The sequence below is a fragment of the Zonotrichia albicollis genome, chromosome 2 (assembly GCF_047830755.1).
Source record: "Zonotrichia albicollis isolate bZonAlb1 chromosome 2, bZonAlb1.hap1, whole genome shotgun sequence".
In the NCBI taxonomy this organism is placed as follows: domain Eukaryota; kingdom Metazoa; phylum Chordata; class Aves; order Passeriformes; family Passerellidae; genus Zonotrichia; species Zonotrichia albicollis.
Window position 1 is genome coordinate 62,199,938 of NC_133820.1, and position 12,918 is coordinate 62,212,855.

The 12,918-nt window shown below is 39.4% G+C and overlaps 1 protein-coding gene across 6 annotated transcripts in view; it reads right to left on the minus strand.

Moving 5' to 3' along the window:
- STARD13 (StAR related lipid transfer domain containing 13) overlaps nt 1-12,918 on the minus strand; it is a 295,636-nt gene that overhangs the window by 52,133 nt on the left and 230,585 nt on the right. Inside the window, exon 1 of one of the 6 annotated variants that reach the window (XM_074535323.1) lies at nt 989-2,026. The exons of the other annotated variants lie outside the window; for them this stretch is intronic. The gene's annotated coding sequence lies outside the window, so the exon portion shown is untranslated. Of the gene's footprint in view, nt 1-988; nt 2,027-12,918 lie in introns of those variants that run through there. 6 annotated transcript variants of the gene reach the window in all.

Consider the following 12,918-nt stretch of genomic DNA (forward strand, 5'->3'; position numbering starts at 1 on the left):
GATGTTCAAAGCATTTAACTCTCATTTACCATACTGGATTATGATTTTCCCAGTCCTGTCCTCTCCTACCAGGTGGCTGCAGACATTTTTGTGTACTCCACACATACACATCTAAATGTTTTTTGAACAACCAAAGGGATGATACAGAAGCAGCAGTATTACCAATGAACTCAAATATTTTGGACATGTGAACTAACAAACTCCCATGATTTTTCTTCACACAAATAATTAGATTTTTTTTTGTTCATTCTCCTTTACAATGAAAGCTGCAGTCCATATGGTTGCAGAGCAACACACAGAAAACAGGCTAAAACAATTTTTACATGATAGCTGTTCACAAACATTTATTCATTCATACTGGAGGAAAGAAGGAACAGACAACTTGGCTATGATGGTACAGTTATTATTTTTAGACTTTTGGCTGGAGCCCTTAGTTTCCTTTCCATATGTTTTTAAATAGAAGGCTGTGGGGGTTTTACGTGCTCCTCCAAGAAGAGAACAGATTTTTAATGTAGCAAAAAATACTGATTTTCCATTCTGCAGCTCACCTAGGCCTGTTTCCATCTAATAAGCCATTGTACAAAATAACTGTTTCCTATAACAGGAAATTCTGCTATGGCAGAAGTAACACTGGGTATCCATAGTACTGACACTTCTCATTTCCTTACCCCTGTTACACTGCAGAGCCAACAGGAGCCAGATTCGTAGGAACCCTGTAATTATTTGACAATAATCATTGCCAGCAATGAAGCAGAGTTAGCAAAGAGATAATTAGCACACCATCCATGACTAACAACTCTCTACACTTTCCCCCTCTTATTTTTAGCAACAAGCAGGAAAGACATAAATTGCTCTTTTATCAAATAGCATGAAAGAGCTTAGATAAGTTACATATTTGCAGTTATCCCTCTATAAAGCCAGGCCCTGGCCTTCAGCTATGCTCCATACATCAGCCTGGAAGGAGACAACAGGAAGGCTGGAGACCTACCAGTGCTTGCACCCTGCTGGTGCCAGAGTGTGGATCTGTGGAGTACCTGTCAGGAGACACCAAAGCTACCAAAGAAGGACAAGTCTCCTATTTTCATCTCAGTGTCTCTTGTTGGGTAACAGAAGGGAATACAGAAGGGTTGGCTCTGCAAATGTCAGTGAAATACAGAGCCTGTCACTTTTTAACTTGCTGGATGAATTTCAACTATTTCTTAATCTTCCCATAGTTAATGGGAAGTCACTTGGATAGTGTCAGTTGCCATCTCATGGATGGAGTCCCTTTGCTCTGACTGCTGGAGAGCACATTCCCACTCAACTGAATCATGACTGGCCTGACTGTGGGCAAAGATGGTTTGGTCTCTAGACAGTTCTAGTAGCTAGATATTTGGAAAGTAAATGACTAATCCCTTGCCCAGCTAGACTTTCGGTGGGAAATGAGACACATGACTTAACGCTTACACTTCAGTTTAAAAATGGAAAAATTATTCTTCCCTCCTTAGGAAGCAAAATTGTTAGACTAAATATGCTGAAGTGTGTATTATGCTCAAAATATGGTCCAAATCCATGAGGGCCACATAGAATACCTTGCATGAGCTTGTCTTCTTTTACCACTTAAACAAACCAGTGGCCTCTTACACTGGAGATATTTCTTTTTTATTCTGCCCACAGACAGAAACAAAACACTTGCTTTTCCAGCAGATATTACCCAGAGTCAGAAGTTGCCTTAAGCCATGACCTGATTCTGTATCAATTAGAAAGCATTCATCAGGAGATCAATGAATATAAATCCGTGGTATAATTTAAGGTCAGTTTAGTCCAAGAGAGAGGCCAGCAAAGAGAAAATAAACAAATAAAGGCCGTGGGTTTTTATAAAAAGCTGAGAAAAGTGCTGAAGTGCATACTTGAAATATTTCCTCTGAACTCCACAGTGTGGCTGGCACACCACGGGCTCAACACTTGATGCCTGTTCCACGTGTGCTACGTGGATGCACCCAGCTTGCACACACACACTTGCCAAGCAGAATGACAGAGGTAAAGTGACTATTTCTGAAAAATGAAGTGTTTATGGCTTGCTCAGTTTCAGAGTATGTTTCATAATCTTCAACACTCACAACGTGTCACTCATGGGCTTGCAACATATTCCTTCTGAACAGAAGCTGCTTTGTGCTCATCACAGAAGAAGCATGTGCTGTGCAAGTGACATACTGTATTTTGGCAGTAGCTGTTAGAAGTAAATTTACAGAGGATTAAGGAGATGGAAGGCAGCATGCCTCACTGTAATTCTGCAAAGCATTAAAACACCATGTTTAAAGAAGAGATGAGAGATGGCTGCTATTCAAAATCTTGGGGCCTGAGGTTCAATTTGTTTTGACCCAATTTGCATTCAGTCATGGAGAAGGCTCTGAACAGCAACAGCTGCCCTTGCCCTGAAGGAGATCATGAGGACACATCCCTCCTTTGCAAGTCACCTTGAGTGCAAGGTGGGAGATGTCCCTGGGGCACAGAGCCACTCAGACCCGCTCCACAGGGAAGCTCCTGCCAGCTGCTATGCTGCCCCTGGGATCAGCCCTTCCCCATCTCCAGATGCGCTCCATGAAGTACAGGATTCCAGGGCTGCCCTGGGCTTATGTCCTCTCGAGGCTGGGAGAATGAAAGTATGTGCTGAAGACATGAGACATTTTTGGCTGTCCAGAGCTACAATAATGACATACAGATATGCAGATAAATACCAAGATTGAAATTTGGTTGTGTATGCTTTGAAGGAAACTTTTTTTTCCAAGCGTATTCTTTTTCTAGACTTGACCTTGGTCTGCATTTTTAAGAATCTGATATTTCTTGATGGTTTATTTCACTTTCAGATTTTGGCAGGGTCTAGCCTTAGATATGCCAGAAGTATGATGAGATAAGTTATTCTCCAGACAGAAACAGAAGCAGAAAGCAGGCAGCTGCCTACGAAAGATGGACTCTCCTACAGATTTTACCATAAAAAAAATGCCCCGTTCAATTTTTGAAAGGAGAAGACAAAATCTGAATATGAAATCTCAGCTAAAATGGCACTTAAAGACAGCTAATAACCACTTTTGAGCCCACATGTTGCTTTAAAACCATTGGTTGAAACTGAAGACATGATTAAGGTATTTTGATTTAGGGGATGGGCTATGTTTGGCAGGGAGTGTTGGGGTTTTAAAGTTTCTCATTATGTTTTTCCTGATGCTTTGCCTTTTGCAGTGGTTTTTCACACTGTAATGGTAGTTAGAAACCCATTACCCACAGTATTCTGTGGCCATGGCATTAGGCTCTGAAAGCTTACTTATTGCTAAGGAATAGCACTGATGTACTGAAAAGTACAGTTCTGTATTTTCTGGTACAGCTTCATCTTTAAGGACAAACAATAACCCAAACAAATCAGCTTGGAAGCCACTGCTTAACCTGCACTGGAGGATGTGCAGGGAAGGCAACACTGGCAAAAGTTGAAAATTATAATTGTGATGCTTCATGGGCTGACGCTGATTTTGGGAAGAGAGCTGGGGCTTTCATTAGTCTTTCCATAAGTCCAAGCCAAAGCCAGTCTGAGGTTGCTAAAAGTAGCCTCAAAACTGAGACTACAAAGCTCCTATTTCTTAGATGCATTTCAAAGAATTTCCTTCATTCATTGTTTACCAATGTGGCCTTTCCTCATTAGGGGGAGAAAAACATAATGAACGCTTATCACCTGCAAGCTCAAATCCCACTGGAAAGCACTTTTTCAGGAAAATGTTATTGTGGTGAGGACTTTCAGGGAGTGTTGGAGTTTTAAAGTTTCTCATGATGTTTAGCATTTTTCTTCTAAATGAACAGGGAAAAACTCATCTGGCTCTCATTTGAATTCTCAATAGACTTAAGAGAGGAAATTCCAACCAGAGCTGTATTCCTACACCTAAAATCTACATGGGAATGAGGCGGCACGCTTGTTCCAAACCAACAGCAGCCAGAAGAAGCAGAGCTGGCTCAGTGGCACATCCACATGTTCCACACAGTAATGGTCTCAGAGGAGGGGCTGGTTTTATAAAACAGCCTTCAATAGGACATGTCAGAACTTCAATATTTAGATGACCTGCCTTCCATCATGCTTATCAACATTCATGGGGATTTTTGGAGATAAAGAATGGAAATCATCTCACCTATCTGCAACTACATTGGAACTATTAATCCTAGGTGCTACTGAAGGCTAGGGAGAGAAGGAAGTACTTCCTTTAAAATATTTCTCTTAATGTGTGAAAGAGGTGAAATGGCTTGTGCACAGAAAGAGCTCATTCTTCTCTGTGGTCTACACAGAAAATATGGGATGTACAGGCAGATAAAGCTAAAGACATTTCCAGTGAGATTCTTCTTTGAGGCACATCCCACTAATGTATGGTGTGACTTAAGGTCCCTAATTTCACTTATTTGCACCTGATAGTCACCATTTGCAGTGGTGGTGTAGTGATCTGTATCCATGTTTGCAATGGGATTTGAGATTTATGTCGGAACATTCCTGTGTAGGTGCTCTGTGTTTACCACAAACAGCATGTATTTCCCACACAAAGCATATCATAGGATTAGCTACCTGGCCTCAAAATCCACTAATCTGAAACATAAACAACCAAGTAAGTACTTATGTTGTTCACCCCCTAATCACCACAATGCCTCACTGATGAACAATTCACCTGCTGGATTCCATATATATCTCTATGTATATATTCCATATATGTGTCAGTATACATGTGTTATAGGTTTATCTCACTAGAATTAAGCTCCAATTATCAAGATTCCCCCGTTGCAGTTGATACTATACATTCTTGGTACCCATGTTTTCTTAATTGTTTTATAAGATAAAGTATCTGAAGCTTATAAACAACTCCCTGCACTTTAGACTTTGCCAGAAGAAAATGCTTTTCTTTCCCTAAATATGTGGGAAGCCTCTGGACAAAGATGTTAGCTCAAAGCACAGGGCTGGTTCCAAGTTAAAATCAGGTTGAGGGCAGGTCTTCCCAGACAGCAGGGTAGGCATCTCCACTTTCCAGCTCCCTAAGGGCCCTGTTCCTAGTTCTCCCCAGACATAACAAGGGAGCTGATTGCTCAGTGCACAACAGGGACTAATGTGAGAATGTGATCCTGGCAGAGCCTCAGTAGAAGATTCTTGTAATTGATGTGAAGACAATATAACTGATTTGTAGACACATCACTCTGCACCATGCCTGCTGTATCAGCTTCCCATAACTGTTGCTGATTGCCTTCTTCCCCAAGCATTTTCTTCTCTCTCAGTTTTGAAACCCTGGGAAGAAAAAGCAATTTGTTTGTGCCATGCCTATTTGGCATGCTGCACCGCACTCTTACACAAATAAATAGGGAACACGATGTAACACCACAGCAGCAGATTTAACTAAGATCCAATTGTGCTTGGTGCCATCTGAATAAGGGAAGAATGTTCCCTTAAATGAAAAATCTTCAACAGAAAAACAAGTTTACCCTTCACAAGTATGTACCATAACATGGGACAGTACACCATCTTTGACTTATGATTTCATCAGAGAGAAATTGGCTTGTTGGAGCATTTCTCCTTCAATTGCTCTCTATTGTTCCTCTGCACAGATCTGAGTTTGGGGTGTCTTTTAGAACCAGTATGAAGTCAGTCTTTGCTAGAAAGTGGTAGCCTGTCCAAAATCACCTCTCAAATAAGTTTACCTTTGGCTGAACCACCAGTGTTTCGATGCTGGAGGCTACTGGCTCTTGATTTATATTATGAGATTGTAAGCAACTAGAACAAATAGTTTATATTTCAAGGTGCGATTTATGAATTTAACTGTCTGACTTTTACTGAGTTCCTCACACCAAGAGCTCAGTGACAGCCTGAGTAAATGCTCTGACTTGAAACACAAATCATCTAAAAAATTAATGATGAGTTATTTTCCCAAAAGTCTTAAGGACAAACACATTTCCAGGGCCTCTGAAGAGGAAATACCTCAGGGAGAATATTGTTATTAGGTGACACTGAGCAAATGCTTAAGCAGGAGTGATTGAAGCAGACTGTGTACCCTAAGAATTTAATGAGCAGCTTGAAGGAGTTGATGGCCTGCGGCACAGCCTCAGGTCATTAAATCTCAAATGGTTATTAATCCCTAGGAAATGCTTTCTGTCAAGGTCATTAGTGCTATTATACAGTGGAAATTGAGGGTGTATCAAGAAATTAGCATATAGCCTGTTTGCAGGAAAAATGTTCTCAGAGAGCATGGGCAGGTCATTTCCAGGAGGATGCTGCAGTGTCCACAAGCCACCGGGCTTGGCTGAACTTCCATGTACCTCTCTGCACCACTTCTAAGCTGAGCTGCTCTTTTGCAGAGTTTACAGGAACTTTACCATGCACTGAGCACTTGAATTAGCAGTTTGGCATAACTCCAAGGGTTAACATTAGCTGAAATCCCTCCTACTTAGCATATGATTTTAGGTTGGAGTCCTGCCCTACTGTTGTTTCTTAGAATAAATCCAGGAAATCGGATTCAGTTGATGTGTACACTAGTGACCATAGCATTTGACCAAAGGCCGAAACTGTAAAGGTGTTGGGATCACTGTCCTTTTCTCAGAATTTCCTAGGATAAAGGAAACTTCTCTGCCTTCAAGCAGAAATACCTGAAACCAGAACAAATATATCAATTGGCACTTGTGGGCTTAAGGCCAAGACACTGATCAGCAGGCAGGGAAGGGCAGGAGGTGGTGAGATCCCAGACTGGGGTTTCCCTCTTGGATCCCATCTCTGCATGGGGCACCTTGTGAACAAAGCCTCAGTTTTACAGTCACTGCTATCACCTTCCCATATAAGCATGGAAAGTGCTGGTGCACAGATCCTGTGACTTTTTATAAACAGAGTCTAGAGTTCAGGTAGTTATTTGATGCATTTTATGTAGCTAAAATAATGATTGAGTGTCAGATTTACTGAATTTTTTTCCCAGATTCTGATACTGGTCTGTGATTTGATTCTGGCAAACCAAATCCTATTATTCTGTTAAACTGTCTTTGTGAATCAGACACTGAAATTATATCTACTACCGTGGTTATTCTGAATTTTGAATTACATTTATTTACACGTGACCTGGAGATCTTCTACACTATAACTATTGTATTATAATGATCAATGCTTGACTTTTAAGGTAATACAAGAGATTGCAATTACCAAAATCTCTCCCTTCTGCTCTAAACTAAGTAGAAAACCCAGAGAATTGTTACATAGTAGAATCATTTTGATTACATCCTGAGGATGATTTAGCACCCCAATTACGCAGCTGTCAAAATTAAGTGAAGAGATCTTTCTTTATTAAAGACCCTGAGGAGATTTAGAAAGCAACAGCATCTTATACTAAATAAAGAGAAAGAACAAAAGGACATCATGATCTATTTAATTCTTCTGACAATGTCTGCATTAACTGATCAATGCTTAGACATGCATTGCTATTTACTGTTTGATTAAGTGTCCTCACATTCCTTGCATCAGCTAATGCATTCTTACTAAATGGAATTTATGCAAATGTTATTTCAACTACACATTTCTACATAGGTGTCAGGAAGCTGCTCATATATGAGAAGCTGAGGGCAAATTCACTCTTTTTCTTTTGTTTGTCTGATTGCTTTCTTGAGAGATATTAATTGAATGGAATTGGTAAATTATTGAAGTACAGAAAACTACTTTCACAATGATATTAAGGAAAAAAAACGCCCTTGTAGGACATGACTTCATGTTTTTTGCATGTACTGGGTCCTTGATTTTGTTAAGTATATCACAGATATGCTTGAGTACTGATATTGTAAGAAGTGAAGTTACACTTTAAAAATGTAAAAGATGAAATTGCACATTAAAAATACAACTATAGGAGAATATTTTTAGGAGGAAACTTTTGCTTAATTTAAATGTTAGACATCATTCCAAATACCTTAAAAAGAACAGCATACATATCACAGTAAAGAAAATTTTATTTGGCACTACTGGCTTAGACATGGCTGTGAAGCCATAAATCAGATAAAGTATGTATTTGGACACTAAATTATTTTGAGACTTGGAAAATTCCAGTAATGCTATATTTTTACAGCAGTATATTCCTGTAACCTAGATTACAATCAAAGGATATACGTAAAGTAATTTTCTTCTGAGGAAAAGATAAATTTAAAGTCCTGTTCTAAGGGGTCCAACAGTGCAGTTTTACTGTCTTAAGGAATAAGCTTGTTCTTCTGATGAAAATTTTCAACAGGTTTTTGTCATTGAAATCACTGCACCTAAATGTGTCTAACATTTATTTCCATGCTTGCTTTGCTGGATTGTGCCATAAGGCATGCATTGTACTATTTATGTAAGAAGCAGATCAGAAAAAGAATCACACATTCTTCATCTCTCCTGTATTTTCAACAAAATAGAGAATTCCTTACTGCTGGGCTCCTTTTTGGTTTTATTTTCACAAGTATCTTTTCTTTCTGGCTCTCCAACTGTGTTTTTTACTGTCTTAGTTTTCATAGCTATCCCACTAATGCTCAGGATACTTCAGTGAGTCTCTGTCAAATTTCATTCCTCCATGTGCGCTGTCACTAAATTTAGGAAAATGTTGAACTCCACTGCCTGTGAGGGCAGCCACATTTTCTTCACTGGATCTTATGCAAACACAGAGTAAGGAATAACTTGATAATGCCACCATCTGACTCATGTACTGGGACTGATAATAACTGCAGCCACATCCTGCAGAATGACCAGTTTGAAAAAAAATAAAGAGAGTTGGCTTTTTCTCTTCCCAAGGATGGCCATGCTAAATTTTATTTTAAAAAGGCTTCATCTAAGAAGATTAAATAAACCATGGAAAATAAGGCCAAAGCGGAGAGTGAAAGTTCATCTAATCCACTCTCTGTCAAAAGCTGCAGGACTAATATTTACTCTTCCTTAGAGGAATCCTGGATTCAGGACATTTTCTGAGATACACCTGACTAAACAGGTGTAGGTTGCTTTGGTCTCAAACCAGCTAGGTGGCAAATTTACAGCTCTTTGCTGAAGTTGATGTTTTGATGATACAGTTCCAGCTCTGTTCCCAGGAGGAGACATTAACTTGAGCAGTGTGAGCCTGGAAGGCAGTGCTTACTTTTCCAGACCTTGCACTTGACTACCTCTGGATTGCCACACCTGTGGCAGAAACCCCATAAACTTCTCTTCTTTTCTTGCAAGCAGTATCCTATATTCCTGCCATGCAGGCATCTCAGCACCATTTGCATCCCTGCTCACAGAAATAGTGCCATTTCAGGCAATGCTGCTTTCCATGGTGTGTAAGGGCTGCTGGATGATAACCTCACCTGCAGTGCTCAGACTGGTTAACCCTCACTTCTTCTGATGAATACAAAAGTGCAGATCTCCCCAAGTTACCACAGGTTTGTTTGGATCAGGAATCTGCACAACTGTAAGTTTCAGAAGGCAGAAGAGCAGATTCCAGGAAGAAAAACCACCAGTGAATGAAAATATGAGAATATACTTTGGGTGAAGCTCAGAAGAGGGAATTGCCAATTCCTCAAATAACATTGTTTATTTAACAGTATCCTGTTGGGGGGAACTACGTAACTGCAATGACTGAGTAACTGTGCGTACTTATGCCATGATAATGTGATGAATTATCATGAAAGTCTGCTCTCAAGGGAGCAATATTTGTGTCAGGCAAACACTGTCTTCTAAATAGCCCATGGTTATCCCTCACAGGGCACAATGAACAAAACGTGTGTCTGACCAGCCAGGAGTATGTTCTTCCAAATTAAAAAAAAAAAATCCCTAAATTATAATTTTAGTGATAAATGCCTCTCCAAAACAATATTTCAGAATGAATATTTTAATCAAACACCAGACACTCTCACTACTAATGAATAACCTGAAGAGTACATTCCTGTTTAGTATCGGTAAAAACACCAGCATTTAGCCCTAAAATATTTTGAATTTAAAACCTTGTGAATAGTTCACAGACAATGACGATTGTGTTTCTCTGCTTTGGCAAAGAAAGGTATTCAGTCAAATATATACTTGTTTATTTATAGCTCTTTGAAAAAATTGACAGAATTCAAAGAACAAAATCTCTCTATGTATAAACAAGTCTCTACATTTAGCTGGTGTCTGCAATCCACAGCACACACAAAGTAGTAAAGAAGCATTAATTAGTATTAGTTAATTATTTTTTGTCAAATTATTGCTTTTTCCATCTCAGGGCCTGAGCACTGATATTCCCCAATAACCTTCCAAAGAATCAGTGCAGGAGACCACACTCCTCCCCACTTCCTGCTCTTTTCTACTTCCTTTCTTTTAGAATATTTGAAGGCTGAGGTAGTAGAACACTGAAAAGATGATGTTTAGTCTCTGTTCCAATACAGACCGGCCTTGAAGGACAGCAGTGTAGGCTTATCCCAAAAAAACCCCCCAGATTATTTTTTGGAAAATGTTTCAACTTGCACACACTGAGTGTGAGCTTTACCAAAGACACCTTCTGTAGCACTAAACAGCAGCAGATCTTCGTCACTTATACCTCAGTTCCATGTTTCAGTTTACAGTCTGTCTTGATAGTTCATCCTATGTGTGATGAACAAAATCCAAACAGAACTTGCAGGGAACTGCATGAAAAAAATCCTCAAATGTCCTCTACTATTGTTTTCCATTTTAAATGCTAAGGAAGATGTCATTGTGGTCAGATGAGAGAAAAATAGAGATGTAAAAAGAATAATTTAGAAAAGTAGTCTTAGAAAAAGCACTTACTCAAGTGTCTGTCAAGGGGATGAGGTACAATTGTTCTGTTTCATTAATTTTTAATCACATCTGGCAATTGGCCTCAAAAGTCTCCAAGACTTTATGATGCCTCAAAATGAAAAGGGCAAAATGCTCTCCTCCATCATTTTGGAAGCCATCAGGGCATCTGTGGTAAACATAAAGCCCCTTTCAAAGCAGCCTGAAGGGCTGAATGCTAAGGGAGCTGCTTGAAGGACGGCAATTAACCATGAGACCAGTAGCACCAGCTCATTTTTATCACAATGATTCCATACCCCTAAGGCAAATATTGCTTTCAGGAGATGAAAAAATGAAAAATGACAACATCACAAACGAGACCCCAGGAACGTTAAGATGGATGATCCCTAACTGAAATATAATAAATAGCTTTACTGTGGGGTTTTTATCTTTATTTATTTAATATTTATTTATTAATTGTTAAATCCATTAATACAAAAAAAAAATGTGTAAGTTTTTTAGATCCATTCTGCAAGTTATTTTCTACTGGAAAAACCTGCACTAGCCACTAACTAAAATTTTATGTCCTAACCATAGCGAGAATCTTTTTCTAAAAAGCAGACTCTGGACTTCCAAATCTGACTATAGCTACCTCTTAAATATTATTTAATAAAATGAGCACATGGAGTTGATAACACTTTTAATAGTTTGCCACTTTTAAAAGTAGTAAATTACCAAAACAACTGTCTTTTCATAGGTGCCATGTACTGATAGAATGTTAACCATCTGTGAGCTGTACAGGTGTTTACTATGCTTGATAAGTTCAGACCAAATTCATCACTGCCTGGGTTGGAACACATTAGAGATGAACAGGCAGGGTGAGTCCCACATTTTCCTCATGATGGAGAAGCAACTCAATTCTTGAATTGCTCAACAATTTTTCACTATAATAATTAAAAACATTTACAGGAAAGCTAAAAATATATTCCTTTTATGTCTTCCTTCACAATACAACTCACAGAGCTTTACCCACTAACTTCTTCATAAGTCTTTTAATTTCTGCATGCATTACAGTATATTTGTATAACTGCTTCTTAAAGAAATAATATTCATAATATCTGTCTCTCTGGGACATTCTACTACCCCCAAAAACAATTTCAGAATTTATTGTCCAGTTTCAGTCAAATCTGACAGGAGGAGCCATATCTCAAAGATATTACATTTTAGAAAAGCTGGTGCTGAGGAGAGGAAAGTATAAAAATTAGCACTCCAGTAAGGGAAAGGCATTTGTGGGGTGACCCACTGTGCATGCTGAGAGGCAGCAGACAGCTGGCTGCAGAGTATACAACATTCTGCAGCAGCATCAGTGTCTGTACCACTTCTCTTGCAAACATTTAAGGGATGAGAGAGAGATCTGGGAAGTGACATGGAGGAGGGGAAGGACTTGTTTTCAGTGAAGTGGGGGAAAGGAATCCAAATTCATAGGAAATCAGGCTGCACTGATGTCAGAGCTCAGAAAGCAGAAATTAATTTCGCTCAATTTTACAATAATGTCTAAGATGGAAATAAAGGTCAACCACCAGTCATTCCTGGGTAATGGGCTGTTCCAATTTTTGGCAGCTCCAGGATGACTCATGAGAGGAACACATCACTGCTGCATTCTTCGCCAGTGTTGCAGGAGTGACCACATAATGTCCCCACAGCACAATGTCCTCACACTGCTCTCAGCCCCATCTGTCCCACTCCCCCACTGCTTTCTTCTTTAGAAATTCCAAAAGAAAAAGACAGTGAGGGGCTGTGACACTGAGTAGGACCTCTACTGTAGGTAGGCAGCCTACCCCTGCCCTCAGATACATGTATACTTGCCTAGGTCCAAAAAATCTCCTAAAAGTAATCGGCAAGAAAGGGCCTTGGAGCATCATATTTCCCAGTCCTACAGATCTAACAAGCTCCAGCATGAATGTCTCTAGAAGAGACAACAAAAATGAGGACATAAGCATGACCATATCAAACCATCAAGCAACCAGCAATTCCCCAAATACACATTAAATCCAACATCTCTGCAGACCCATCCACTGCTTCACAAACCATTTCACAATGAAAGGCTGTACAAAGCCCAAATTTTATCCATACCAGCCAAAAATATGTAATGCATTCACAAGAACAAAGCTTTTCCTCAGCATTTTTGTGGT